The following is a 27679-nucleotide window of genomic DNA, read 5'->3' as shown; positions in this document are numbered from 1 at the left end:
TAGGAAAGATCCTGATGTAAAGGCGCCTAATGTGTAGACGATGTTGGGTCACCTTGCCGGGTGGCGCAGAGTTTAGAGAATGCACGTCACCTAGAAACTATTTCAGTTCTGGGGCTACGTTTTCATGAATGAAGACCCTTGTCCAAGCCTTCATGTCTGAAACCGAGGAGCATGTCCAAAGGACCAAGAGCTGAGACTGAAGACCTGTATCGGTGTGGAAATGGATTCAGAGGAGGAATACCTGACCCTTCACGAGGTGCAGTCTTCATACTCCGAGGAGCCAGGAACTAAAGTGCCCTAAATAGTCCAATGCTCTTCAGATTAGACGTGGACACCCAAGCACAGATGGTGGAACCCGGACGAGGCTCCAGTAGTCTGTAAAATGTTGGAAGTTGTTTTCATTTGATGGAGAACAAGTAGGGATTAGGCAAACAATCTCTTGGTGGATATGACCAACATTCAGGATGGCTTAAAGGATCTGATGGGTCGAAGTGAAAATTGTAAAATTCAGGAGAAGCCATGGAAGTCTCCAAGTCGCAGTGCTCCTGGCTGTACGAAACAGAAGAGGTTCTGCACTCTGCGTTTTTTGGCCATGATTATTCTCTGTTGGGTTTGTTGCTAAATCTACAGCAGGTAGATGGGCAGTCGGCAGAGTCCTTGGGTTGCAGTACTATATCCACAAAATCCCTCTGCTCTGAGAAATCCAAGCCCTTGAAACTTTTTGGTCAACAAGTGAAGGATCTAATGATGGAAAGAAATGGAAATCTTAATCTTAGTCTCATCAGAGGTATTCCAGATCCTTAGATCCTGTGTATCGGAGCTGATGTAGAATGGCTTCCTGTTGTTGTTTTTTGTTTTGTTTTTCTCCCCTTATTGGCAGTCTATGATTCAGGAAGCCTGGATCCTGACTATTATTCATCAGGCGTATTGCTTTGAGTTTTCTGTATTTCCAGTGGACCAATTTATGGAGACCCCTGTCCAGAGTTTGGTATCTAAAGCATAAGATCTTCTAGAAGAAAGAGAAATTACTTCTCTTTTAAATTCAGAGTCCGGAAAGGAGGAACTCCCGAAACCAGGCGCCTCATCCTCAACCTGACATCTCAAAGGAAGGAAGGGGGGGGGGGGAAGGAATTTTGGATGGCGACTAGAAGATTTGAAAGCGAGTCTAATGGAGTAAACACGTACCTGCATACCATAAAATTCAAAGTGGATAATGTAAGATCGGTCACCAGCATTATTCAAGAGCAGGATGGTAAACTGTCTCTAATGTCTGTCCTTCAGGAAGTTTCTGAGGGTTATCAAGATGTGTCCTGTCCTGTCTGTCGGCTTTACTGCAGCTCTGTGAATTTTCACCATTGATTCTAATGGTCGCAGCCTGTGGTGTAGCTAAAAGGTTCAGGGGCCCCAGTGCAAAAGATCAGATTGGGCCCCCCTTCCCTCAGTGCTGTGTGGCAAGGAGCAATGGTGCACCTAGCCTTTTTGCTAAGGCAAAAAATTAAATTGTGCCCCCTCATGCCAGATTGTCAACCTAACCCCTTCCCTCCAGCCCTAATGTTAAATAAATTACATACAGCTCCACCTACCTCTTACATCCAGTGACGTCTCGCGGCACCCCTCCCCCCGCCTCCAGCAGACTAGTGAGTGATTCCATAATGGAGGAGCTTACTAGTATTCTTTTTATAAGACACACTCTGTCTTATAAAGTGAAAAATATGGAAATTCGTAGTGCACCACTGGCAAATGGTGCCCTGTTAGCCCCCCCGACTTAGGGACTTAGTCGGCCCGGTTGCAATCTTGACCACTGTGACCCGTATAGCTGCGCCACTGTGTGGAAGTGGCCTGTAAGTACAGCAACCTGTTCAAAGAATGGAGCAGAGGAGTTTGCCTGCCGTCAGGGAGAACCGCCCTGTTCGTTGCCAGAAGTAAAGTCTACACCCTGTACCTGGAGGCTTATGTGTACAAGTCAGCTAGAGGAGCGCAGTATTAGGAAAAGTGCTCCCCACAATCCATTGTGCCTGCTACCTCCGACCTCCGGCCCATGCATGCTGGACCTGTGATTAGTGCACCAGAACTTGAAGCTTCAGTAAAAATATGTTTTTCATTGTGTCCCGGATGACAGTATCAGACTGCCGGATACATAAACATGACAGGGGCAATGGAAGCAACCAGTTGTCAGTTTATTTAAACGTTTCTAAGAGGAATAAAGTAGGAACTGTGCAGTGCAGAGTTATCGGAAAAGATGCTCCATGATTGCTATATACCAGGGAATGCAGGTAAGTTACTTAGACGTATAAGGCAGGTAAGTGATAAGGGAACCGGTGACCTGTATACATAGAATAAATGCTTCTTGTTCCTCCATTCTTGTCCGTGACGGGTCGCTACCCGCAGATAATACCGTACAGAGCGTAGTCCTATCTCCAGTCACCATTGCCACCAGTGAAAACCGTCACTTTCAGCTTTTTCTGTTCTTTCGGGCTCATGCACACGAACATTTGCTGCCCGTAATGTGCATTGGGGACCTCTATTTGCGACCCTCAACGCACGGGCACCAGTCGTGTGGGCTCCGCTTGTGAATGCAGACCCATTTGTCTGCACTTGCAGTAAGTCGTGCATGTCCTATACACTGCTCACAAAAAGTAAGGGATAGTTGGCTTTCAGGTGAAATTTTTTGAAAACTTAAAAAGTTCAGGCTGCAGTGATATTATATCATGAAAGTTGGGCATTAAGTAGAAGCAGCGATGGTGATTTCCTCATCTTAAACAATTTATAGAAACAAAAGCCCACACCAGTGCTGGGTATACCACCAGTGTCTCAATAACTTGTCCTGTGGCTTTGAGCATCAATTCCAGCTTGACAACGACGTCTCGGGCTGTTCATAAGTCGACTTATTGTCTGCTGAGGCACGGCATCCCACTCTTCTTGAAGGGCGGCCCTCAGGACATTGAGGTTCTGGGGTACAGAGTTACGAGCCTCTACACGGCGACTCAGTTGATCCCATTGATTAATGATGTTCTTCAAGTTTTATGGGCTCATTCACAATGTGTAGGGCAGTTCTGTATTGACCAGACCCACCTGTCCACACTGTAACACCACCACCAAAGGCTTGGCTGGTGACTACAGTGACTTATGCATAGCCCTCTCCTTGACGTCTCCAACATCGTTGGCGGCCATCATTTCTGTTCAGCGTGAATCGACTTTCATCAGTGAACAGCACTCGGGCCCACTGGTCCCTCGTCCAGCGTGGATGCTCCCTGGCCCATACACGATGATGACGCCTGTGCCTGGTGGTGTGATCAGGTACCTTGCAGACCACACTGATGTAAAAGGTTTCAAATGGTCTGACGTGACACTTGGGTGCTTCTCACCTCCCCTAAATGTGCCTAGAGTTGTGTGCCATTCATCATCCAGTTTCGTAGGGCATTGTTAACAATGAAGCGGTCATCAGCGTGGGATGTGGCCACAGAACATCTACTTCTCTGCCTTTCTAGACTCTTCCAGTCTCTCTGATACAACCTGCTGATGACGCTCTAAGCTCAGTGGCAACTTCCGTCTGAGAACATCCTGCTTGAAGCCTCGCAGTGGTCAGCTACTGTTGATCAATTGTTAGGTGTCATCTTGGTCTCATGATGTCAAGCTGTGAACAGCATGATGAGGAGGACTGTTTAAATACCAATTGTAATTGAATCAGGACATTTATTGGGTGATTCATGGATCAATCACCTGTTGTGAATTTTGCCGTTAAGCTCCTTGTTAGAGAACAGCAAGTTGTGCAAAAAGTTTTGAAACATTGAACAGTTGGACATGTGCATTCAGAAGGTTAGAGAAGGTCACATTAAGTTCTCCTGTAAAGGTTAGAGGGCATTTTAGGTTCACCCTGAAATTTCACCCACAAGCCAAATATTCCTAACTTCTTGTGAGTAGCGTATGTTCACCATACTGCAGACTTGGGAGGAATCTGCGATGGTTTTATTATTATTGTATGTGATGTTTCCTATCATGCTATGTGCAGCAGCAGAGGAGGAATTGCGGGAATGGTTAGCAGCAGGAATAGCGCTAACCATCCTGTTCCCCTTCCTCTTGGTAGCAGTGGGCTGGTCCTGCTTCCTGCCAGGAGGGGGAGTTCTAGAGTAGACTAAGAGGAGGAAGGAAGCGCATGCTGGAGCTCCTTCGTCAAAAGCCTGGAATCCTATTCTCCTGTGAGACCCTCCCTTCAGAGAGATTACCGTACAGAGCACATTCTTATCCCGTCACCATTGCGACCAGTAAAAACCGCCACTTTCTGCTTTTTCAGTTTTTTTTCCCCTCGGTTTCTTCATAAGGGGTCATGCAGATGAGCGCGTGTGCACCATACTTCGGACTGCAAATACCGGGTTCACAAAACTAGGGGAACTGGTGGTTCTGTGTAAGATGCAGCAAAATGTAGGACATGTCTTATCTTTTGCGCTGCAGAGGCACAAACCTAAAAGCCCACGGAAGTGCTTCGTAGAGCTTCCGATCTGTGCCTCCGCTCCACAAAAGATGGGTGAAGACCTATCTTTGATCTTATCGTCCAGATCACGGACCCATCCAAGTCCAAACCTGCAAACGGACTGCACACCGCTGGTGCCCATATATTGCGGACCTGCCATTTACGGTCCACAATACAGCAACCGACTCCTTACGCTCGTGTGCATCAGCTCTAACAATAGAAGAAGATATATGTTCACTGTGCTCCAACGCCAAGTGTAGGAGGTTAGTGGTCAGAGGACAATCAACCAAACTTACATCACCATCGACCCCACAGTTTGGGTTTTTTGAACTATAGGGTCTGTAGCAATAAGACAGATGCTAAAATGTGGCCTGCTTTGCAAATACAATACATTACTTGTCTTCTATTGATCCTGAGTTACATCCTGTATTATACTCCCAGAGCTGCACTCACTATTCTGCTGGTGCAGTCACTGTGTACATACATTACTGATCCTGTACTGATCCTGAGTTACATCCGGTATTATACTCCAGAGCTGCACTCACTATTCTGCTGGTGCAGTCACTGTGTACATACCTTACTTATCCTGTACTGATCCTGAGTTACATCCTGTATTATACTCCAGAGCTGCACTCACTATTCTGCTGGTGCAGTCACTGTGTACATACATTACTAATCCTGTACTGATCCTGAGTTACATCCTGTATTATACCCCAGAGCTGCACTCACTATTCTGCTGGTGCAGTCACTGTGTACATGCATTACTTATCCTGTACTGATCCTGAGTTACATCCTGTATTATACTCCAGAGCTGCACTCACTACCTGCTAGAACAACGAACAGAACCGTGAATGCAGCTCTGGACTAATACACTGTTCAAAAAATTACGAGAACACTTAACGCAGTGTATCTCCGGGTCACTGACATTTCTGGGATATCATTTTGTCCAGTTAGGAAGCATTAACAATTGTGACTATTTCAGCTGCTTCGGTGCCGCAGACAATTCCTCTCTCCTCATCCTTCCTGAATATTCTCTAGTTTTGGGTTTTCCTGGTGTCCTTATCTCTTCTGGTTGCAGGAGCCGATATCTGCTGCCCAATCTGGTTGGATCACTCCTGCTCCTCCAGGATGGAACATCCATACATGTCATCCCATGAAGGTTTTCTGAGTCTTCCGGCAATTTCAAAAGTATGGAGACAATTCCAGGACATGAGGGAATCTGGACAGGGTCATAGAAGAGCATCAACCCAGCGTCAAGACTTATATCGGCTTTGTGCAAGTAGAAACGGTAGACCACCAGTCTGCATGTCTGTTACCAAACTACCAGACACAGACCTCGTGAGGGTGACATGAGGGTCCAGCCTCCTGTAGTGTCTGGAGATGTTGTGCCATCTTCATGGGAAGCCTACGTGGATGAACAGACAGAAGCTCCCGTGACCTCCGCTCCATTGGAGGCAGATACCCGGAGCCCTGCCGACCTAGCCAGGCATCTGGAGGCTCCCCGCACCGCAGAACAGGCGACTGAGGAGCCGGAGGCGATTCTGACACGTGGCAGCCAAACGCCACCGCCATGCGGCCCATGGCTGGCAGCGTGGGAAACCGCCATTACCACTGCAGCATCAAGTGAGTGGGAATGGGAGAACTCTTATATATATGATCGTCATCCTTCCAACCCTCCAACACCCATAATCTTCCTTGTCTCCCCCTCGGGCACTTCTCAGGCCTTACAGAACTGAGCGACCTTCATACACGTATTACTTGTATGCCTCCATGTAATCTTTAGTAGGAATAGATCTCCAGACTGGAAATGGTCTATAAAGCGGAGGTCAATATTATAAAAAACGAGGTGCTCTGTCTGGGGGCGAAGGTGTCGTCTGTGGAGCAATCTATGGCTGCCGTGGCCACTAAACAAGACGCACAGGAATCCATTTTAGCGTCTCACACTTTTCAACTGCATTACCTTGCAGATATGTTGGTTGACGCAGAAAACAGAGGAAGGTGAAATATCTGGGTGCGGGGCCTTTCTGAAACGGTGGCGCCTGGGGACTTAGACAATACTTTGCGCTGTATCTTTAATGATCTCTTAGGGGTCCCTCGGGACACACCTTTGGAGCTGGACAGAGCTCATCGTGCATTGGGGCCTAGGTCGGCTGATTCTGACAGGGTTAGAGATGCTATTTGTCGAGTACACCATTATCAACAGAAGGAAGCCATCATGAAAAAGGCTAGGGAGGCCGGTCAGGTGCAATACATGGGCTCCCCCATACAACTTCTTTCTGATATTTCACGCTTCACTTTATTGAAACGAAAGGCCCTGCGCCCCCGGCCGACCCTTCTGCAACAGCGCAAAATTGCATATACCTGGAGATTTCCCTTCTGTCTGCAGGTTCGCTTAGATGGACGCTTGTGTTCCTTCGTCGCCCCAGAGATTTACCGTCCTCCTCTGCGGCACTGGATCTTGCACTAGTGGAGATTTCTGACTGGCCCTCCCTACCGGATGGAGGCAGCACCAATGCCTCAGAGGGAATCCAGACCACCTCGCCGAAAGGTTCGACGTACCACCAGAAGCCAGGACCTGTTGGTTGAGGCCTCCACAGAGTGAGGACATCTGTGAGCCTAGCCTAATATGTTCAGATTAGGACATTTTTGAGAATCGCTCAATATGCCCTGATTTGAAGCTGTCATAAGCTCTGAAAGTAATACTTATGGGAGGCACTTTGTCTTTACCTGTTTGAAATAATGGGAAATTTGCAAAAAATAGAAGACAGCGGCTACACCCACCAATCGGCTATAGATAAGAGGTGCTCACCTCTAAAGCCCTCACCCTAGGCCTGTGTTGCAAAATGTGAGAATAAAGAGATATGAGGGGCACTCTCTACATATGGGATCACACAAATAGTTGATATGACCCAATGGGAGGGAAAATCATTTATTCACAAATACTATAAGCTCTAAAATACAATCCCATAAATGACGTAAAATAGAATAAAATAAAATGGAATCAACTTATCATAAAATTCACAAGAGAGGAAAACGTCCGCTGTATCTATCTGCTCCTGTATTGCAACATCCAACCCAAAGGAGCAGATAGATACAGCGGACGTTTTCCTCTCTAGTGAATTTTATGATAAGTTGATTCCATTTTATTTTATGTCATTTATGGGATTGTATTTTAGAGCTTATAGTATTTGTGAATAAATGATTTTCCCTCCCATTGGGTCATATCAGCTATTTGTGTGATCCCATATGTAGAGAGTGCCCCTCATATCTCTTTATTCTCACTGTTTGAAATAATTGTTTCCCGGTAGTCACAGCTCACGGCCTGTTTACCTGGCCCTCTCGTATTGACCTGTCCTTTGGGGTCTGACGTCTCCTGTTGGGCATCCAGACGGCAGGTCTTCTTGAGCGTGGCATTATCTAGAACGCCTATAGTGTCTACCTTTGAGATACTTCTGCTTTGGCGAGTCGTTTTGAGTATGGGGGTATTCATTTCACTTGATATTCTGTCCTTTCCCCCGTATTTCTAACTGTCTCTTTCTTCCCCTCTTCTTTTTTTTTTTTTAGTTCTTGACGGAGATGACTATCTTGAAATTTGGGTCTCTGAATGTCCGGGGATTCCGCACACCTCAAAAAAGGTCACATATTCTCTATTATATGCATAAACAGAAGGTACAAGTCCTGCTCTTACAGGAGACACATTTGCCGTCACTCCGGGATGGGTCTTTTACACAATGGTATCATAACCCAAGCCCAGACTCAAGATCTAGAGGAGTCTCTGTGGCTTTGCATAAATCCTTACAAGGGACTGTGGTGGATGTTACATTGGATGGAGAGGGTCGCTACGTTTTTCTTAAGCTGAGGATATACTCAACCTTAATCACTGTGGTCAACTGGTACTTGCCTAATCAGAGACAGCTTTCTACTAGCAGGTCTTTCCTGGACCAATTGTCCGATTTCGCGGAGAGACAGGTGATAGTCGGCGGAGATTCTAATTTCACACTAGATCCACTCTTGGATTCCACTACTGGTCGGAGCGCTGCCCCCCCCGCCGGCAACTGAGATCCTTACTTTCTCACCTCCACTCCCTACAGGTGGTAGATTCTTCATCTACAAGGTAAAGATTACACATTTTTCTACACCCCCCCCCGACAAGTCCTACAGTCGTATCGACCTTTTTCTCATCAGTCACCGCACTTTCGCGTGGAGACCTCAGGCCTCTATCGGAGATATTTTATTTTCTGATCATGCCTCAATCTATTTTTCGGTAGAGTTACCTGATGCTGCTCCTAGGCCATGGAATTGGAGGTTAAATGATAACCTTCTTAAAGACGCGGTTTGTGTGGCCGACATTCAGAACACAGTAGGTGATTTTTTACAGATACACGCCACTGACAATACTTCCCTACCAACACAGTGGGAGACACTTAAATATGTCCTTCGGGGGACTTTTATTAAACATGGCACACGACTGAAAAGAGAGAGGGCTCATAAAATCACCAAACTCCTTACCCAGGCCCATAATCTGGAAATGCATCATAAACGAACACTCCCCCTACTGTATATGTTGAATTGCTTAAAGTTAGGGATTCCATTAAAGCAATGGTAGACCAGCAGTATAAAATGTATCGGGATCGGGGGAGACGCTTTTTCTACGAATACGCCACTAAATGTGGAAGGCCCCTTGCCCGTCTTTTGCATCCCAGATCGTCACAAACCTTTATTTCTGATATCAAGAAACCTAATGCCCATTATCCCCATTGTTATTCGATATTTACATTGAGCCCCGTGCTTTGGCCATTAGGCAGGATGATCAGGTTAAAGGATTTGGAACACTAGGAGCGCAAGACCGTATAATCTCTTTATATGCGGATGATGTTCTTTTTTTTTATAGACCACACAGAAACAACTCTTCCCAGAACTATTCAAATGGTTAAATCATTTGGGGAGGTGTCCGGTCTTCTTATAAACTGGTCCAAGACCAGTTTGATGCCAATAGACCCGTTACCACAGAAGGAGGCTCTTGTTACTCAGTTGGACATCGTTGACACTTTTCAATACTTGGGCTTGATTATCGCCCTGGGTTGAAAATTTTGTACAACTTATTTAGTCTGGACGATAAACTGGTGTTGGATATAGATGGTTCATCCTTTTTGAATGATTGGATAGGGAGGACACTTTCTAGAATGAAGATTTCAAATATATATAAACTATTAGTTAAAGCACGGTTTTGTGACACACAGTCACCAGGACAAAGAGCCTGGGAGCTGGACTGTCCGAACACACAATTAGAAGGATGGGGGAATATCTTTGCGAATTTAGGTTCACTATCCCAGAACTTTAATCATGTTCTAGTACATTTTAATATCTGCCATAGATTATACGTCCCCCCTACATGGCTGAATAGATGTGGGCTAAGAGATTCATCTAAGCGCCCTAGATGTGACACCTCAGGTGTGGACTATCTCCAAATGATCTGGACCTGCTCAGAGCTTATAAAATACTGGAATAGTATTAACAACTTCCTTATTTATAAACTTAAAATACGAATACCTTTCGAACCACAAGTGTTCTTGCATAATGAGTTTTCCACAATAATGCTAGCTAGAATTTTGGTTAGCCGGACCTGGTTTGCTCAGCACACTCCAGAACTAAATACATGGATAAATCTAGTTAACAAGGTAAAAAACTACGAGCAAATTCTGTCTGTACAGGCAGAGAGATGTGGATGAGAAGTGGACTAAGATATGGGGCGGTTGGAAGATTTGACTGGTTGTATAAAACTTTATTTATTGAGTTTTTTTCTTTTCTCTTCCCCCCCCCCTCTTTCTTTTCCCTCCCCTCCCCCCCTGTCTCTGCCCCCTTTTTTTGGGGGGGGGGGGCAGGGGGGGAGAGGAGGTGGACGCATCACAGATTCGGGGTGGGGTTGGGATAAGGGGAAAATATATTGAATATGTGGAGTATTTACTTAATTTTTTTGTTTATTGTAACTTGTTCAGATATATTAATAAAGATAATTTAATAAAAAAATAAATAAAAAAAATAAACCGAATGGTGCTATTTCCCACAACCCTATAGAAATTGTGAAGGTGTTTCATTCCTATTATTCACAGCTTTTTTAACATCAAAGGCCAATTTTCTGATTCGGCGCCACCTTCCCTTGGTGCCCGTATAGACGAATACATCTCGGAGACGGCACTACCTACAATATCTGTCCAGGACAAGGATGTTTTGGATAGTGATTTCTCTGTGAGGGCCATTATTAAGAGCCCTGGCCCGATGGCTTCACACCTGCCTTTTACAAATGCTCTGGTGACCTTATATCCCCTTTTCTGACCAGGGTTTTTAATAGTATTGTCCCAGAGTCCCCATTCACTACACAGTCCCTGGAGGCAGATATTAGCATACTACCCAAACCTGGCAAGGATTCTTCCCTGTCCTAAACTATCGACCTATCTCGCTAATCAATATTGACATTAAACTATACTCTAAGATTCTTGCAGATAGGTTGGCCCCTTTACTTCCACATATTATCCACTCGGACCAGGTGGGCTTTGTGCGCGGGACAATACGATTAAAACCTTACTGCTTACAAATGCAGCGCGGTCCAATGCCTCTCCCTTATGTCTGTTGTCAGTAGATGCCGAAAAGGCATTTGACCGGGTTCACTGGACTTTTTTAGATTCTACCCTGAGACAAATTGGGTTGGGGCCTAGGTTCTTAGACAGGATCCGCGCCTTATATTCTCACCCCACGGCCAAAGTGCTGGCAAACGGGCTCTTATCCCCTTCCATATCGATTCGGAATGGCACCAGGCAAGGGTGTCCGTTGTCCCCTCTGCTGTGTGTCCTAGTGATGGAACACCTGGCCAACGCTCTCCGACATAACCCATCGGTACATGGTTTCACGATTATGGGTTCTCAGCATTATACGCAGAGGATCTCCTGCTATAAGTCACTCAACCCCACATATCTCTCATCTCGATACCAAGTGAATTTGAACGATTCGGCCATTTGAGAAACTTTATCATCTTCAATTAAATATTTGGGGATACAAATTCCAGTGGATACGAATCATTTATTTAATTTGAATTATCTTCCCTTACTGGAACGTACATTGAGAGACCTTGCTGCCTTTAACAAAAAGGGCTTGTCTTGGCTCGGTCGAGTAAATGTCCTAAAAATGGACATCCTACCCAAATTCCTATATATCTTCCAGGCCGTCCCCCTAACTCCACCCTCTTCTTTTTTTCAAAGATTGAAAACAGCAATTATCCGATTTGTGTGGGGCCACCTCAGCCCACGGATAGGCTTTTCTACCTTAACCAGACCTAAATCTTCTGGGGGGGGGGGGCCTTCCAGATTCCAAACCATATCATATGGCGGCATCCCTCAATAGGTTATTAGATTGGCAATATCACGGAGCCTCAAAACAATGGGTAGGGTTGGAACAGACCTTCTATTCTCTTCCTCTTAAACATGCCCCATGGATCGCCCCAGACCCGACCACACTTAGATAAACGGAATGCCTTGCTGCGACAGACTCTAAAATTGTGAGACTCTCTGACTCAGAAAGGCATCTGTTCCAGAAGACTCAGTCCACTTACTCCGATTTTTCATAACCCGGCCTTCCTCGCCAGTGTCGGTAGAGACTCTATCCTTGGCATGCAGGCTGCAGATGATCCCCGTTTTCACCATCTCCTCTCAGAGGCTTCTTTTTCTGAGATAACTACGAACATCCTAATACACGGATTTCATGGCTGGAATATGAACAGCTGAAGTCCTACGTCTCTTCCAGGGTGGAGCGGAGCTCTTTTGGGACCTCTTTAGCTGAGACCAAGAAATTGTTGTTACTATCCTCTCCGCCGTCACGTATGTTCTCTCTGCTTTATCGGAACTTACTTACTGACTCTAATAAAGATTTCCTAAGTTTTACCTCGGTGTGGGGGCAGGAATCGGGAACTGACATAGAGCGCCAGACCAGCAGAAAGCTTTTATATTTTCTCACAAGCTCTCTATGGCCTGTTCTGCCCAGGGAAAAAAACTATAAGGCTCTGTCACGTTGGTACAGGATCTTCCCCTCTGTCTCTGAGACATGCTGGAGGTGTGGTAAGGAGGGAGGTACAATGCTGCATATATGGTGGGGCTGCGACTTGGTTAAACCCTTCTGGGACAAGGTTTTTGAAGTATATTGCAGCATCTCACAGAAAACAGTTAGCAATTCTCCCCAGGTGGCGCTCCTCTCCATTCTGCCTGGCTCTATCGCGTCTCAAAAGAAAAGCTTGCTGAGATTTTGCATCTCCGCAGTCAGATCGGTAATACCGCGACACTGGCGCACGACACGCGTCCCTGCTATGATGGAATGGTTCCAGATAATGTTGTATATTGCTAGGATGGAATAGATTTCTTCAGAAGAGCTTGATGAGTCCTCCAAATATCTCAAGATTTGGTCGAAATGGGTCGGCTTCCAGGAATCCCCGGACTTTCACTCCTTACTTACTGCTTGAGTGCAGCGTTTTGTTTTTTCCCCCCTCTTTCTTCGTCCTCTCTCTGTTTCCCGATCTATCTTTCTTCTTTCTCTCCGCTCTGTTTCTAGCTTCTTTTACTTTATTTTTTCTCTTCCTCTCTCTTCAATTTATCTAGTACTGTATATGTTATGCAGCATATGTTGGTGACTATGAGCAGTTGATCATTCCTACTGTACGTCCTGTGTAATACACACCTGCATTTGTATGCTTGAATTACTAATACCTCTTCTGAGGATTGCTTCTTGTATGTAGATATAATGTTTAAAAATGTTCAATAAGAAGTGTTTAAACATAAGGTAGTTTTTGGACAATCGGATTGACACCTCTGGCGGTGTCCAGGAAGGCTAGCCCCGGCAGATCTCCTTCCGCCTGAGCAACCTGTACCTCTACCAACAAGTCAGTGAGTTCCCTGAGCTTCTGGTGGCCCCGACCCACTATTCTGGGGAAATTATTAATTCTCTTATATAAAGCATTTTCTATAGCTTCTATTGACCCATAACACTCATCAAGTCTTTCCCACACCATCTTTAGACCTTTGCCCGGATACTTTATGTTAATGTCGCTGATTCTTTTGGCGTGTTCAGCAGACTCGCTTCCAAACCACTTTACCAAGAGATCTAACTCCTCACTACAGGAAAGATCTAAGTCCCTTATGGCGCTCTGGAAGGAGGCTCGCCGTGCCCTGTAGTTCTCGGGGCGATCGGGAAACTTTATAAGTCCTTTGGTAACCAGCTCCCGTTTAGCAAAGAACTTGGCGAAGTCTATGGCAGCCTGGTTAGCGCCAATACTACCCGGTGTGCTGCTGTTATGCTGCATGTGTGGTGTATCACCATACCTTTTAGGGGTTTCTGGCTTAGGAAAGTCTGTATAATACCGTTCTGACGCGATGGTTGTCCCTTTAAGTCGAATTGAAGGTTGTAGCTTTCATTCTGCAGGGCGGAAGTTGTGGCTGGCATCGCTTTGCCGGATACCGTCCGGCTCAAGGTAGGATCTTTGGCACTTTGTATAAGCTAGCTGATTATACTGGATCATAATTGTCATCTGTCTTTGGATGCTGATGGACATATTCTGAGACGTTCTGTGCTGATTCTTGTTCATCTAGGTCTGGTCCAAGTACTTAGCTGTGTTTCTCGAATTCGGGGAACTCCAAGGCTTCACGGAACTCTGCTTTGGCTACTGCCGCTTCTTTCTCTGCGGCGAGTTTTTCCAGTGACGCTTGCAGGCATGCTGTCTCTTCTTCCAGTGACTATTGCAGGCGTGCTCTCTCTTCTTCCAGTGACTATTGCAGGCGTGCTCTCTCTTCTTCCAGTGACTATTGCAGGCGTGCTCTCTCTTCTTCCAGTAACGCTCTCTTTTTCCTTTGACACTTGCAGGCATGCTCTCTTCTTTCCTTGACACTCCCTTTTTCTTTTGTTGCATCTCTTGTGCAGCAATGGAGGACCTTACTTTGCAGCCTCAGCTTCTGCATGGGCAAGAGCAGCCTTTTCTTGCTAGAGCAGCTTGCCCGTGACCTGGTCCTGTATAATGATGCCTGGCTAGAGGACATTGTCTGCCTTTTTCTGGCTGCTTAATGTCTCTGTGCGGACTCAGTCTATGTAGAAACAGACTTCAGCGTGGTCTGGATCGTGCTGCACTTGCTGGGGGCTGCACTCTCACTTCTTGTGACTGTTTGGCAGCCGCTGCAATCTTATACGCAGGACCGTGTGTGTGATGGCGGTTCCGTATAGTCAGATCCACTATCGCTGGTGACTAGCATCTGTTTTACTGTTCTGTCTTCATACACATTCACACAGTGTGCAGTCTGACATTCAGCATAAACCATTCCGGTCTTCCAAATAAGAGGACTGTTCTTTGTAGTCTAACTTGTTTATTGGTCAACAGGCTGTACTCTCTGCGCGATGTTTGTGAGTGAGAGATTGTACAAGTGTGCGGTAAAACTACACGAATACAAATAACATGTATAAGTATAAAGCATAGGATAGCATGTACTATATCATTACTTTAACACTGAAGAACATGGTAAAATGGCTGCCTGTACATAGTATTACATGTCTAGCTAACAGTACTCACAACTCCCTGAGTAACAATTATAACTAACTGAACAGTTCTGCATAACATAAAATCCCTGAAACAAAGGTAGATCTCTCACCAGATATGCTTTTACAAGGATGGTGGAGTTTGAGAAGGAGACATGCATAGGACAGCTCTCAACTGTGTCCTGGAGACTGGAGACGTCTCTTTCCCAGAATGCTTTGCACTCCCAGAATGCAGTGCACTGCCCACAATGCAGTAGTCTTTGTAACAGGAAAAGCAAAGTGTGATACAATTTAAGACCGCTAGATGGTGCTATAAGCACACTAAACACTTTAGAACTCAAATCCTTTTCTAACCCTGCTGGGCAGAACAATGGTGGTGGGTACAGTTCTCCTAAAATTATCCCGTCCTCCCTGAGGAGTCAGGTTTAAGGTGGAGAGACCCTGACTTCAGCGGTATTATTGTTATACATCAGGGGCGTAGCTATAGGGGGTGCAGAGGTAGCAGTCGCTACCGGGCCCAGGAGCCTGAGGGGGCACATAAACCCTTGTGCCAGATAAGACACTGGCATTATAGAAAGTGCATACTGGTCAATTTACACGTCTGGCTGGAGGGAAGGGGTTAGGTTAAGAATTTGGCATAAGGGGGTGCCCTTTCAATGTTTGCCTCGGGCAGCAGGAAGGCTACGTGCTCCACTGCCCCAGGCCAACAAGCACTAAGAGAATGGGGGCCCAAGCTGAACTCTTGCACCAGGGCCCGTGAGCCTTTAGCTAGGCCCCTGTTATACATGAGATACTGACATAACTAAATAACTGAATCCACGGATCTGTAAATCTCATAGAGCCACATTTCATTCACCGGAGATCATAGATCACACATCAGGTGATGAGACATTTTACATTTCATTGCATCTCAAAAGAGTTCTTCCGGGGCCCTGTCTACCATTGTGTAGCTCCAGCTCTACTTTTACGTCTGGGAAGTGACGAGACAATTGCTGGAGTTTTGGGAGAGGAATGTGGCCCCGTTCTTGTCTGATGTAGGGTTCTCGATGTTCAACAGTCCTGGGTAGAGATGAGCGAATCGACTTCGGATAGTACATCAGAAGTCGATTCGCTGAAAACTTTGTACTAATACTGTACGGAGATCCCGCTCCGTACAGTATTAGAATGTATTGGCTTTGATGAGCCGAAGTTATTACTTTTGCAAAGTCTTGCGAGGCTTCGTGTAATAACTTTGTGAATTATTACTGTAAAAAACCTTGGAACTGAACCCAAGTTCGGTATTAAGGTTTTTTACTGTAATAATTCCCGAAGTTATTACACGAAGTCTCACGAGACTTTGCGAAGTAATAACTTCGGCTCATCAGAGCCAATACATTCTAATACTGTACGGAGGAGAAGCTCCGTACAGTATTAGAACGAAGTTTTTAGCTAATCGACTTCGGATGGTACATCCAATGTCAATTCAATCACCTCTAGTCCTGGGTCTTCTTTGCTGGATTTTCCATTTCATAAAACACCAAATGTTTTCTCTCGGTGAAAGGTCTGGACTGCAGGTGGCCGGTTCAGCACCTGGACTCTTCTTCCTGCTGTTGTGATGGACGCAGGATGTGGTTCAGGGTACTTTACACTAGCGTTTAAGTTTTCCGGTATTGAGATCCGTCATAGGAGCTTAATACCAGAAAAAAAGCTTCAGTTTTGTCCCCATTAATTGTCAATAGGGACAGAACTGAACTGAACAGAACAGAATGCTTTAAAATGCATTCCGTTCCATTTAGTTGCGTTCCCAGACCGGAGAGCAAACCGCAACATGTTATATTTATCTTTCCGTCCTGGGATGCGGAGAAAGATGGATCCGGCATTACCCCCAATGCAAGTCAATGGAGACGGGTCCGTGTTCTCTGACCCAACATAAAACAGATGACTTTCAATGGAGTTAATGACGGATCCGTGTTGGCAATGTTAAAGATAATACAACCGGATCCTTTCATAACGGATGCAGACTGTTGTATTATCAGTAACTAAAGTGCTTTTGCTGGACCCTGCGTTGTCTTACTGAAATATGCAAAGTCTTCCCTGAAAGAGACGTCTGGATGGGAGCAGATCTTCTTCTAAAACCTCTATATACTGTTCAGCGTTGATACAGCCTCTCATAGGCACTAATGTAAACCCACACCATCAGGGATGCAGGCTTCCGATAATAAGCTGGACGGTCCCTTTCCTCCTGAGTCTGCAGGACACGGCCTCCATGGTTTATAAAAAGAATTTCACATTTGGATTCATCAGACCACAGCACAGTTTTCAATTTTGCCGCAGTCCGCCGTGTTTCTGGATCGTGGCTTCTTCTTTGCATGATACAGATGTAACTCGCATTTGTGGATTGCACAGTGAACTGTGTTGACAGACAAATCTCACGTTCATCATCTGATAGGTTTTCTATGATCTTCTGTGGATATAATATGAATCTATGACATTTACACATCATCCTGTTATATTATGTACTATTATAGTTTCATACTATTATACTACATATTATATTCTGCCAGTGGCCGGGAGGAGGATGGGGACAATGCTGGTGCCAGTGTTGCTGCACAGTAATGTTTGTTTGGAGCTCCTGGAGACGGATTTTGTGTTGCACTGTTTTATTTTGTGTTGCAGAGTGACAATGCTGGAGAGGTATTTTATGATTCACTGGAATATTCAGCACTGCTGAGGAGGTGTACTGTGCTGCACTGTGGTATGTGTGGCTGCAGAGGTATAATGTGGTGCAATATGGTATTCAGCACTGCTGAGGAGGTGTACTGTGCTGCACTGTGGTATGTGTGGCTGCAGAGGTACAATGTGGTGCAATGTGGTGTTAAGCACTGCTGAGGAGGTGTACTGTGCTGCACTGTGGTATGTGTGGCTGCAGAGGTATAATGTGGTGCAATGTGGTATTCAGCACTGCTGAGGAGGTGTACTGTGCTGCACAGTATGTGGTATGTGTGGCTGCAGAGGTATAATGTGGTGTTCAGCACTGCTGAGGAGGTGTACTGTGCTGCACAGTATGTGGTATGTGTGGCTGCAGAGGTATAATATGGTATTCAGCACTGCTGAGGAGGTGTACTGTGCTGCACTGTGGTATGTGTGGCTGCAGAGGTACAATGTGGTGCAATGTGGTGTTCAGCACTGCTGGGGAGGTGTACTGTGCTGCACTGTGGTATGTGTGGTTGCAGAGGTATAATGTGGTGCAATGTGGTATTCAGCACTGCTGAGGAGGTGTACTGTGCTGCACTGTGGTATGTGTGGCTGCAGAGGTATAATGTGGTGCAATGTGGTGTTCAGCACTGCTGAGGAGGTGTACTGTGCTGCACTGTGGTATGTGTGGCTGCAGAGGTATAATGTGGTGCAATGTGGTATTCAGCACTGCTGAGGAGGTGTACTGTGCTGCACTGTGGTATGTGTGGCTGCAGAGGTATAATGTGGTGCAATGTGGTGTTCAGCACTGCTGAGGAGGTGTACTGTGCTGCAGTGTGGTAAGTGTGGCTGCAGAGGTACAATGTGGTGCAATGTGGTGTTCAGCACTGCTGAGGAGGTGTACTGTGCTGCACTGTGGTATGTGTGGCTGCAGAGGTACAATGTGGTGCAATGTGGTGTTCAGCACTGCTGAGGAGGTGTACTGTGGTATGTGTGGCTGCAGAGGTATAATGTGGTGCAATGTGGTGTTCAGCACTGCTGAGGAGGTGTACTGTGCTGCACTGTGGTATTATCACGGTCGGCGTGACTATCACATACGTGACACAGAGGGAGGGAACAAGGAAGGCCCTGCCCAAGTGAGAGGGAAGGTGGTGACCCCTGACTCACCTAGCGGCTGGCACCTGGCTGCCCTGACGTCCCTTGACGGGTTCCTCACCCGTACGCCGATCACGTGCCTAAAGCCCTGGCTTTCCCTAAGCTGAGCCCTAGGTAGTGAACAGGGCGATGGGAACACTAGTCCGCACCACTAGCTCTAAAGGAAAACACCAAGGGAAGGACAGACAATACAAACTCAACATATAATCCCAGGTGGGCGACAACAGGAGACAACAAGAAGCCCAACAGGGATCCGGAGGGTAGCACTCTGGAACGACAACCAGGATTCACAACTCCAGTGGGTCAGTATAGATGTCCAGGCAGGAAGCTCTATAACTGGCAACTAGAGAAGTGTGAGGGGAGAATATAAGGAGGTTGGGAGTGGTAGACAAGAAACAGCTGAGGAGGAGAAGCTACGGATCCCTGATTGAGACAAAAAGGATAGCAAGGCAAACACAGAAAACAATCACTAAGAAACAACGTGATCTTTAGATATAGAGCGCGCAGCCACCCGCTGCGACCTCCTGACCCCGGGTATAACGGAGTCAGACGTGGCTCTTGATACCCTCGTGACAGGTATGTGTGGCTGCAGAGGTATAATGTGGTGCAATGTGGTGTTCAGCACTGCTGAGGAGGTGTACTGTGCTGCATTGTGGTATGTGTGGCTGCAGATGTATAATGTGGTGCAATGTGGTATTCAGCACTGCTGAGGAGGTGTACTGTGCTGCACTGTGGTATGTGTGTGGCTGCAGAGGTATAATGTGGTGCAATGTGGTGTTCAGCACTGCTGAGGAGGTGTACTGTGCTGCACTGTGCTATGTGTGGCTGCAGAGGTATAATGTGGTGCAATGTGGTGTTCAGCACTGCTGAGGAGGTGTACTGTGCTGCACTGTGCTATGTGTGGCTGCAGAGGTATAATGTGGTGCAATGTGGTGTTCAGCACTGCTGAGGAGGTGTACTGTGCTGCACTGTGCTATGTGTGGCTGCAGAGGTATAATGTGGTGCAATGTGGTGTTCAGCACTGCTGAGGAGGTGTACTGTGCTGCACTGTGGTATATGTGGCTGCAGAGGTATAATGTGGTGCAATGTGGTGTTCAGCACTGCTGAGGAGGTGTACTGTGCTGCACTGTGGTATGTGTGGCTGCAGAGGTATAATGTGGTGCAATGTGGTGTTCAGCACTGCTGAGGAGGTGTACTGTGCTGCATTGTGCTATGTGTGGCTGCAGAGGTATAATGTGGTGCAATGTGGTGTTCAGCACTGCTGAGGAGGTGTACTGTGCTGCACTGTGGTATATGTGGCTGCAGAGGTATAATGTGGTGCAATGTGGTGTTCAGCACTGCTGAGGAGGTGTACTGTGCTGCACTGTGGTATGTGTGTGGCTGCAGAGGTATAATGTGGTGCAATGTGGTGTTCAGCACTGCTGGGGAGGTGTACTGTGCTGCATTCTCATCATCATGAAGAAGGATAACTGAAAGCTTCTCGGCCAAATGAGAAACCTATAGCCAAGAACAGACATGTAATGTGTGTATAGTAATACTGGTGCCTTGTTATGTGACAGATGGGACTTTAGTCCACCAAAGGCACTAGTGACGAGATGCGACCTCTACCTCTGCACCCGTAGGCATGTTGTGGTGTGCCCCTGAGGCATGTTGCCCCTCTCCTTCATGCTACATTACATTCATATTTCTCATATTATTATATATTAGTAATAGGTATATAATAATGTGACTATTGAAGCTTGTAGTTCTAGATATTACCACTAGGTGTCTGTTTGCTCTCTACCAGCTATGACACACTGTAGTGTATTCAGCACTCCAGCTGTTGTGAAACTACATTTCCCAGCATGCTCCATTCATTTCTATGTGAGTACAACTTGCTCTGCTCTGGAGCATGCTGGGAAATGTAGTTCCACAACAGCTGGAGTGCCGGAGTTTGCCTCCCCCTGTGCTACAGTGTGTCATAGCTGGTAGAGAGCAAAGTGACACCTAGTGGTAATATCTAGAACTACAAGCTTCAATAAAGCTGTGAATTTAAAGGGAACCCGTCATCAGAACTGCCAACTGAGCGATTTACAGGTTCCCACTGTTCAAGCGGTCGGCTTTTAGAAACTGCGCCAGAATGCAGGCGATTCATATTCTACAGCCACATGGCCTCCTTAATGGCTTGGAGCCTCACTGGTCACTCATGAGATATACACTGCTCAAAAAAATAACACATCCTAGATCTGAATTAATTAAATATTCTTCTGAAATACTTTGTTCTTTACATAGTTGAATGTGCTGACAACAAAATCACACAAAAATTTAAAAATGGAAATCAAATTTTTCAACCCATGGAGGTCTGGATTTGGAGTCACACTCAAAATTAAAGTGGAAAAACACACTACAGGCTGATCCCACTTTGATGTAATGTCCTTAAAACAAGTCAAAATGAGGCTCAGTAGTGTGTGTGGCCTCCACGTGCCTGTATGACCTCCCTACAACGCCTGTGCATGCTCCTGATGAGGTGGCGGACGGTCTCCTGAGGGATCTCCTCCCAGACCTGGACTAAAGCATCTGCCAACTCCTGGACAGTCTGTGGTGCAACGTGACGTTGGTGGATAGAGCGAGACATGATGTCCCAGATGTGCTCAATTGGATTCAGGTCTGGGGAACGGGCGGGCCAGTCCATAGCATCAATGCCTTCGTCTTGCAGGAACTGCTGACACACTCCAGCCACATGAGGTCTAGCATTGTCTTGCATTAGGAGGAACCCAGGGCCAACCGCACCAGCATATGGTCTGACAAGGGGTCTGAGGATCTCATCTCGGTACCTAATGGCAGTCAGGCTACCTCTGGCGAGCACATGGAGGGCTGTGCGGCCCTCCAAAGAAATGCCACCCCACACCATTACTGACCCAATGCCAAACCGGTCATGCTGGAGGATGTTGCAGGCAGCAGAACGTTCTCCACGGCGTCTCAAGACTCTGTCACATCTGTCACATGTGCTCAGTGTGAACCTGCTTTCATCTGTGAAGAGCACAGGGCGCCAGTGGCGAATTTGCCAATCTTGGTGTTCTCTGCAAATGCCAAACGTCCTGCACGGTGTTGGGCTGTAAGCACAACCCCCACCTGTGGACGTCGGGCCCTCATATCACCCTCATGGAGTCTGTTTCTGACCGTTTGAGCAGACACATGCACATTTGTGGCCTGCTGGAGGTCATTTTGCAGGGCTCTGGCAGTGCTCCTCCTGTTCCTCCTTGCACAAAGGCGGAGGTAGCGGTCCTGCTGCTGGGTTGTTGCCCTCCTACGGCCTCCCCCACGTCTCCTGATGTACTGGCCTGTCTCCTGGTAGCGCCTCCATGCTCTGGACACTACGCTGATAGACACAGCAAACCTTCTTGCCACAGCTCGCATTGATGTGCCATCCTGGATAAGCTGCACTACCTGAGCCACTTGTGTGGGTTGTAGACTCCGTCTCATGCTACCACTAGAGTGAAAGCACCGATTCAAAAGTGACCAAAACATCAGCCAGGAAGCATAGGAACTGAGAAGTGGTCTGTGGTCACCACCTGCAGAACCACTCCTTTATTGGGGGTGTCTTGGTAATTGCCTATAATTTCCACCTCTTGTCTATCCCATTTGCACAACAGCATGTGAAATTGATTGTCACTCAGTGTTGCTTCCTAAGTGGACAGTTTGATTTCACAGAAGTGTGATTGACTTGGAGTTACATTGTGTTGTTTAAGTGTTCCCATTATTTTTTTGAGCCGTGTATATTAGACGTGAATGGATCCTTAAAAGAGGTTCTGTCATCTGAGAGCGGCCGACTCATCTCGCTAGGATATGCAACCAGTGTCAGATAGGAGCCGGTCCCAAAGGTGGGACCCACAGCTTTCTCCAGAGCGGCCCCCATCTCAGATAGTAATGACATATCACTAGGACAGTGGTACTCGGGTAGTTGTTGTAAAGGTTCACCTTGGTCTGCCGGAGGGTGAGGGTCTGAGCCGCAAAAAAAAAAAAAAAAAGTTCTGCCCCCTAGATGGCTCCCCCACATTTATGCCTCCCTCATAGTGATGCCCCATTTAGGAGTCACTCACACAACCATATGTTTGGACCTCATTTTGCAGATTTGATGCGGACCCAATCATTTCAATGGGACCCCAAAAGAAGCGGACAGCGCACCGCGTCCTGTCCACATCGTTATATTTGTTCCACAAAAAATAGAAGGAACATGTCCTATTCTTGTCTGTTTTTCACGCCGCTCTGCTCTGTTGTCTGAGCGCAGCAGGGGCGATGGTGTCACCTGAAGGTAGAGAAGGATCCAGCGTATTGTATGAGAAAATCAATCCTTTATTGTAATAAATCGCATATAAAAACCCCGCATGTCCGTGCTCTCCGCTGACGCGTTTTGACTGACAAGCGATCTTACTCCTAGAATAGACATCCGCATCCCCGGATTATATTTGGGGTAAGCCGGCTCACCATAGTGTGCACCCCATCAGCACAGGGCTCATTACTGGGAGGGATGGGCGACCCCACACACAGCATCACCGTTCAGTAAGGGACAATACAAACATCATAAAAGTGACTGGAAGCAGGAAAATAGTAAAAAGCCTAAATCGCAGTCTACCGCGTTCTAAACCTGAACGGACTACAGAATATCCGCTAGTAACAGGTCATCGTATCTCTGCCGCAATTAAACCTGCAGGGAAATAAGTGTTTATGGTTAACACCCAAAACCGTCACGCTGTAATAGGTGTCGCTGGACGTCCCTAGTGATGATGTCACTACGCGGGGCTTGCACTGAACTACAGGCTCCCTGCTTCACCACTGCGTCCTGAGGGGGCAGATACAGCTGAATGTGGGACATGCAGGGGGCTGGACCGCGGTCTGCCCCTGAGCTAGGATATTCAGGAGATGGGAGAAGATCCCGGAGGTGGCGCCCACCCCCGACATTAGTGCCACCCCCCAGAGATATACCACCAGTGTCTGAGATGGGTAAAACCTTTTAACCCTTTAAGGACCAGGCCATTTTTAGCAAATCTAAACAGTGTCACTTTATGTGAAACCCTTTGCTTATTCAGGCCATTCTGAGATTGTTTTCTCGTCACAGATTGTACTTCATGACACTGGTAAGATTGAGTCAAAATATTTCATTTATTAAAAAATATACAGTACAGACCAAAAGTTTGGACACACCTTCTCATTCAAAGAGTTTTCTTTATTTTCATGACTATGAAGGCATCAAAACTATGAATTAACACATGTGGAATTATATACATAACAAACAAGTGTGAAACAACTGAAAATATGTCATATTCTAGGTTCTTCAAAGTAGCCACCTTTTGCTTTGATTACTGCTTTGCACACTCTTGGCATTCTCTTGATGAGCTTCAAGAGGTAGTCCCCTGAAATGGTCTTCACTTCACAGGTGTGCCCTGTCAGGTTTAATAAGTGGGATTTCTTGCCTTATAAATGGGGTTGGGACCATCAGTGGCGTTGAGGAGAAGTCAGGTGGATACACAGCTGATAGTCCTACTGAATAGACTGTTAGAATTTGTATTATGGCAAGAAAAAAGCAGCTAAGTAAAGAAAAACGAGTGGCCATCATTACTTTAAGAAATGAAGGTCAGTCAGTCAGCCGAAAAATTGGGAAAACTTTGAAAGTAAGGGCTATTTGACCATGAAGGAGAGTGATGGGGTGCTGCGCCAGATGACCTGGCCTCCACAGTCACCGGACCTGAACCCAATCGAGATGGTTTGGGGTGAGCTGGACCGCAGAGTGAAGGCAAAAGGACCAACAAGTGCTAAGCATCTCTCGGAACTCCTTCAAGACTGTTGGAAGACCATTTCAGGGGACTACCTCTTGAAGCTCATCAAGAGAATGCCAAGAGTGTGCAAAGCAGTAATCAAAGCAAAAGGTGGCTACTTTGAAGAACCTAGAATATGACATATTTTCAGTTGTTTCACACTTGTTTGTTATGTATATAATTCCACATGTGTTAATTCATAGTTTTGATGCCTTCATAGTCATGAAAATAAAGAAAACTCTTTGAATGAGAAGGTGTGTACAAACTTTTGGTCTGTACTGTACGTGGAGAGTGTGTGTATGACTGCGTCCATGTACGTGGAGAGTGTGTGTATGACTGCGTCCAAGTACGTGGAGCGTGCGTGTATGACTGCGTCCATGTACGTGGAGCGTGCGTGTATGACTGCGTCCATGTACGTGGAGCGTGCGTGTATGACTGCGTCCATGTACGTGGAGCGTGCGTGTATGACTGCGTCCATGTACGTGGAGAGTGCGTGTATGACTGCGTCCATGTATGTGGAGAGTGCGTGTATGACTGCGTTCATGTACGTGGAGCGTGCGTGTATGACTGCGTCCATGTACGTGGAGAGTGCGTGTATGACTGCGTCCATGTACGTGGGAGAGTGCGTGTATGACTGCGTCCATGTACGTGGAGAGTGCGTGTATGACTGCGTCCATGTACGTGGAGAGTGCGTGTATGACTGCGTGCATGTACGTGGAGAGTGCGTGTATGACTGCGTCCATGTACGTGGAGAGTGCGTGTATGACTGCGTCCATGTACGTGGAGAGTGCGTGTATGACTGCGTCCATGTACGTGGAGAGTGCGTGTATGACTGCGTCCATGTACGTGGAGAGTGCGTGTATGACTGCGTCCATGTACGTGGAGAGTGCGAGTATGACTGCGTCCATGTACGTGGAGAGTGCGTGTATGACTGCGTCCATGTACGTGGAGAGTGCGTGTATGACTGCGTCCATGTACGTGGAGAGTGCGTGTATGACTGCGTCCATGTAAATGGAGAGTGCGTGTATGACTGCGTCCATGTACGTGGAGCGTGCGTGTATGACTGCATCCATGTATGTGGAGAGTACGTGTATGACCGCGTCCATGTCCGTGGAGAGTACGTGTATGACCGCGTCCATGTCGTGGAGAGTACGTGTATGACCGCGTCCATGTCCGTGGAGAGTACGTGTATGACCGCGTCCATGTCCGTGGAGAGTGCGTGTATGACCGCGTCCATGTACGTGGAGAGTGCGTGTATGACCGCGTCCATGTACGTGGAGAGTGCGTGTATGACTGCGTCCATGTACGTGGAGAGTGCGTGTATGACTGCGTCCATGTACGTGGAGAGTGCGTGTATGACTGCGTCCATGTCCGTGGAGAGTGCGTGTATGACTGCGTCCATGTCCGTGGAGAGTGCGTGTATGACTGCGTCCATGTCCGTGGAGAGTGCGTGTATGACTGCGTCCATGTATGTGGAGAGTGCGTGTATGACTGCGTCCATGTACGTGGAGAGTGCGTGTATGACTGCGTCCATGTCCGTGGAGAGTGCGTGTATGACTGCGTCCATGTCCGTGGAGAGTGCGTGTATGACTGCGTCCATGTATGTGGAGAGTGTGTGTATGACTGCGTCCATGTCCGTGGAGAGTGCGTGTATGACTGCGTCCATGTATGTGGAGAGTGCGTGTATGACTGCGTCCATGTATGTGGAGAGTGCGTGTATGACTGCGTCCATGTACGTGGAGAGTGCGTGTATGGCTGCGTCCATGGCTGCAGTATGAAGGTGCAGAGGCTGAGATGCTTGTGGATATGTAGAGGTTAATCAGACGGGTCTTATTACAATCGCAGCGCAGGTTGAGTTGAATATAATTTCCGTCATCAGTTGATAAAAACAATAAAGTTTTGCTAAAAATGTCAGTAAATAAAAAGTCACAAAATCGCCGTATGAGAGGAAGTGTGTAAGTGTGTGGGGGCCCCGTACAAATATTTACTGTGGGGCCCAGTCAGTTCTAGCTACGCCTCTGACTCAGATAGAGATGTATGGATGTGAGTAACGATGGGGGTTGTAGTCTCTTCTCTCTCCTCCCAGAGTCTCTGGCGCCGTTCTGACAAAATATATAAAGGTGACGACAGCAGAAAACGGAGGTCACCAGATCGCCGTGTCACACACCGCATCTCACCATAGTCTCCGACCTCCGCAGCTCCAGCTGTTGTGTCACTACAACTCCCAGAATGCCCCGGTCACTTCTAGATTCACAGCTGAGCAGGTGTGCATGCTGGGAGTTGTAGTCCTATAACAGCTGGACTGGGGGAGGCTGCTGCCCCCAGGGCACAATGTGCCAGGAAAACATCACAATCTTCCTCATTCTTAGCCCCTCCCACTACCCGTTCCTGCAATATATACAGTAGTGTACTGACATGTGAGGTACGAGGTATAAATTACAGCTCACACCTCATATCAGTACACTGCTGTATATACTATATATCTGTACACACCCATCTATTATACCTCGTACCTCACATATCAGTACACTGCTGTATATACTATATATCTGTACACACTGCATCTATTATACCTCGTACCTCACATATCAGTACACTGCTGTATATACTATATATCTGTACAAACTGCATCTATTATACCTCGTACCTCACATATCAGTACACTGCTGTATATACTATATATCTGTACACTGCATCTATTATACCTCGTACCTCACATATCAGTACACTGCTGTATATACGATATATCTGTACACACTGCATCTATTATACCTCATACCTCACATATCAGTACACTGCTGTATATACTATATATCTGTACACACTGCATCTATTATACCTCGTACCTCACATATCAGTACACTGCTGTATATACTGTATATCTGTACACACTGCATCTATTATACCTCGTACCTCATATATCAGTACACTGCTGTATATACTATATATCTGTACACACTGCATCTATTATACCTCGTACCTCACATATCATTACACTGCTGTATATACTATATATCTGTACACACTGCAT

At 46.6% G+C, this 27679-nt stretch overlaps 1 long non-coding RNA gene across 1 annotated transcript; it reads left to right on the top strand.

The window, feature by feature from the left end:
• Positions 1-1194: 1194 nt before the first annotated feature.
• On the top strand, positions 1195-23598 carry LOC121007587. The gene is made up of 4 exons (XR_005780439.1): positions 1195-1206; positions 14746-14750; positions 15049-15054; positions 23259-23598. It is a non-coding gene; the product is annotated as an uncharacterized LOC121007587 (long non-coding RNA).
• Positions 23599-27679: the final 4081 nt, after the last annotated feature.

This window comes from Bufo bufo, chromosome 7 (assembly GCF_905171765.1).
Source record: "Bufo bufo chromosome 7, aBufBuf1.1, whole genome shotgun sequence".
Classification (NCBI taxonomy): domain Eukaryota; kingdom Metazoa; phylum Chordata; class Amphibia; order Anura; family Bufonidae; genus Bufo; species Bufo bufo.
Note: the sequence above shows the minus strand (reverse complement) of the source record. Positions and strands in the feature narration are given on the sequence as shown.